Genomic DNA, 4,372 nt, shown 5'->3' on the forward strand with positions numbered 1-4,372 from the left:
TTGATAAAATCTGGATTCTGATTATCAGAGGTATGGTCCATAGGGGGCGGTAACTTTACAAATAACTGCTGGAGCAGTTTCAGTTTGGGTGAGAAGATAGAACAGGGCTTTCAACGATGAATTATAATTTTAGTTTATTTTAGGGTCATTAACGCTCGAATATAATGGCTGCTATTCACAATGTTGCGATTATTCGTCAGTAGACTGGTATTGGGCCGGGTACTTCAGGAGGATTTTGCCCCCCCGCCAAGCACTGCCCATAGGTTTGTCCTCATTTGCTCTGTTGCTGCCACAGGTTCGAGCTACTGGACTCTTCTACTTCTTGCAGCGCTAAAAATCAAGATAGCAGCAGTGGCCTTGATGGTCGTCAAGTTTTATTTGATTATCTTTCAGCATTCATAATATTCAAGGTTCATTATATATTCAAGGTTCTTAATATATTCAAAATTATTCAATATATTCAAAGATTCGTTCAATATGTTCATGGTTTCTTTCAATACATTCAATGAAGTTATTCATATATTAACGGTTCATTCAATATATTCAAAGATCTTCAATATATTCAAAGACATACTATATATATGTATACATATATATGGTACTGTTGGAAGGGTTTGGCTTGGCTGTAGTTAGTTGAGCAAGCACATGCTTATTTCACTGCGGTGCTATCGAGCCTGTTAGAGGGCAAAGCCTGCATGAAGTAGAACTGCATAATTCTAAAGTGTGTGTGTGTGTGTGCATAAGTGCATATGTGTGTGGGTGTATAAGTACATGAATAATATTTTCTATCTGCATTTTTCCACCGTTTCTTTTCCTTCTGAGAAACAGCCAAGTGATACTTATAATATTAGCTATGGTTGTGTGTGTGTGTGTCTGTGTATATGTATTTTTTTTCAGCTTGCCCTGCCTCCATATGAAATCCTTTTAACCATATGTACACACAGATTAAATTCTCACCTACGGAAACCTGTTAGAGCAGCTGTCTGTTGATGCTCTTTAAACGCTCTCTCTTCAAACAGAATGAGAAAAAAAGATTCAGTGATACATTTTTGTCTGTTCTGATTTATAAGATACATTTTTTGTTATTCTGTATTTTACTTATTGTCAACAAACCCATGACAAAAGCCAAACAACAACATGTTTGCAACTCTCAATACTTTGTGACTTCCTGCCTGTGGCTTTCAGCTCTAAGCTCATTGGTTCCTACTGAAGTAGACATACATCTTTACAAATGTATAGTTGATAGATTATTGAGGAAATAATATACTTGGGGACTACTTTCAGTATTTTTGGCATTATGTATGTGGGATTCAGCCCAAAAAAAACTCTCAAGACTGTGATTTTAGTTTTTGGACAGTGGCACAGAGGAGCGATAAATCAGGCTTTGATACACGCAAAATACTGATTCTGCACAGGGGATTTGTTTAGAAATATAAAGAATATGAGAAGAGTCTCCTCCTTTATATAACTACATTTTGTAATTATAACTAGTTCCTTGAGAAGTCAGTACTAAAAGGACCACCGTGTAGGAGGCATTAAATGGAGTAGTTAGACATTGCAATAATTTGAATACCACTCACCTTCCAAACGAGTAAAAGAAACTACAGTGGCTGCAAAGTTTGAAAAAAATGCCAAAGACGCTATCTAGAGGCAGTGTTTGGTTAGTTTCGTTCGGTGTTTACTGTTAGAAACATGATGGTTTAAAATTCCAGCCTTCATGGAAGAGGACCTCTGTATGAAGAAAACTCAACAAATCTTATTTTCAAGTGATAATACAAATATATATTTTTGCAAATATTGCACACCTTACTATTATCATATAAAATATTTTCCTGACTTTGCTGCTCCTAACCACTACACTATTCTTAGTTTTATTACACATACTTCTAATTGTTTATTTTTAAAATTTCTTTAGTTATCTTTTCTTATTTCTATCTGCAACACCTGCATTTTCCCTCTGGGGTTAAATAAAGGTTTATCTTGTCTTGTCAGTTCACGTTGCTTTATTAGCATGAACAAAAACATGTTGCCAAAGCAGTTCACACATGTGTCACATATAGGTTCTATATTGTACTGATGCAGTCCATACTTTGCTTGCTGTACAATACAGTACAATTTAACACAATTACTTCATACTGTATAAATCCACATTTTTTGAATCTTATGGGGGTTGTGCGTCCCTCAGGCTGTAGCAGACAGATACATATCACAGTGGAGGAGGAAGTGTATTTATGCTTCTACTTCTCCTGTCGAGCAGTGAGCATATACCCACTCCTCTCTGGGCTCTTTCTACCTGTTTCTACAGCAAGTTAGTGATCACTGAGACCGTATTAGACGATCAGTCTCTGTTCCCTATCTTCAATTTAAATTCCCTTTTTAGAGTCAAATAACAATTTAGTGTACTTGTTTCTTTTTGTTCAACATGATGTTGTCTTTCTTATGATGTTAATGTTAATGTGTGTGTCTGTCTTTTCCTGAACACATAATGTAATGTGTTTACTCATTAGCATCAGTGCTCTTTTTTAACATTTTAGTAATGAATGCTAGTATGTTAGTATAAGTGGACACACTGCACTGACAGCACCGCTACAGTTAATTGACCCTTGCTAACAGCTATTAGTCTGTTTGGTTTAGAGCCTGGAACTGTATTTACTTTTTGGGTCCTCTTAGTTTAATAATCTGATGTCCTGAATATTTTGATTATCAGCCATTAAAACTACAAAGCAGATAATATAACCTTATGATTTGGCAAATATGATTATGACAATGTGATAAAATCAAAACTTAAAGGATCATAATATTTTTCCTGGCATTTGAGCTACTGTGCAGATAAAAACTACAAAATGTGAACATAAAAAGATTAGCATAAACAATAGAAAGAGGGAATAAATAAAGGTACAATGTAAGTACAGGCAGAGCAACACAACCTGCTGATCCTAACAAGACTTCCCTCCGGGTGTGTGTGTGTGTGTGGGTGGGTGGTGTGTGTGTGTGTCGTGTGGGTGTGGTGTGGTTGTGTGAGGTGTGGGTGAGTGTGTGCTGCAGGTGACCGGAGGCGCGCGCAGCGCAAGGCGCGCGCACGCAAACACACGTGTGTGCATGTGTGTTGGCGGTCTGATTTGCAATGCTGAGTGCACTGAGTGGGAGGATGAGGAGGAGAGATGAGACAGAGAGGCAGGGGCAGAGTGAGGGAGAGATGGGTTTAGGAGAAAGATAGTCAGAAAAACAGTGGATGAAGAGAGAAATGGAATGCATGTCAGAGTACTCAAGAGTCACACCAATCTACTGTACTTAGACACACACACACACTCTCACACAAACAGTGTAGCTGTTTGCCCACGCAGGGCCAGAGGTGAACGTTATTCCTCCCACTATAATTACCTCTCTCTCCTGCTTCTCTCTATCACTCTGTCTCTCTGACAAACACACTGAAAGACACCTACACACAAAACATTTTGTTTTTTTAAATGATTTTTGAGCTGATAGCTTCACATACTGACAGTTTACACTGTCTAAATCTGTTAAAGCAGAAGACATCAGGTTCTCCACATGTCAGGGAATTTCTTAAATATTAGTCAGGTGTGTTTCAGGAAAGAATACTTTGTGGATTTGTGAATAATGGAACATGCCACAGTCACATGAATATGGCAGAAATGTATTCCCAATGCATTCACATTATATAAGAGAGTTTATTTTATGTTTAGTGTTATTAATAGTTTCAATACAATCAGAGAAGAAACCAGACTGAACAACATTAACAACACTATTTAAAAAAATGTTTTATTGAGGATTAATACTGTTGGTTACGTTAGGGTGAGGTTGGCATCCATAGGAGAGCTACGTTTATCACTGTTGTAAATGAGAGCTGATTGGACAGATGAGGCAAGAAAAGAGGGAGACTGAGAGGAAAGGTTGTGGTAGATAGGGACAGCATGCGTACAAAAGAGAGGTTCAAGAAAGGAGGAGAGAGTAGCAGATGAAGAAGTGGTCCGAGATATGAACACAAGTTACAGAAAGGTTGGTGGTAGAGGAAGAAGTAGGCTGAGGAAAACTTGAATGGGCATTGTAAACTTTTTTTGTGTTCTTTACTATACTTGATAATTGGTATTAATTGACATATTGGCAATATATCCATGTAGAGTTAGTTCATCTCAGTGTGAAAGAATATAGCTGTTGCATTATGACCTTTATACAAGTTTGACTACTCATTCCTCCGCAACTGTCCCTGTGTCTGCGTGTATATGGGCACAATAAGTCCAAACTGATACTATTAAAAAAAGAAGGCCAGAATGCCCCCTCTATCAACTCGGAGTGTTGGAGCCAATTGGGGCCCGACAGGCTTAGAGACCTGCTTTTACACTACGTGCCACAT

This window comes from Morone saxatilis, unplaced genomic scaffold (assembly GCF_004916995.1).
Source record: "Morone saxatilis isolate NCDOM2014 unplaced genomic scaffold, NCSU_SB_2.0 Contig6, whole genome shotgun sequence".
NCBI lineage: Eukaryota > Metazoa > Chordata > Actinopteri > Moronidae > Morone > Morone saxatilis.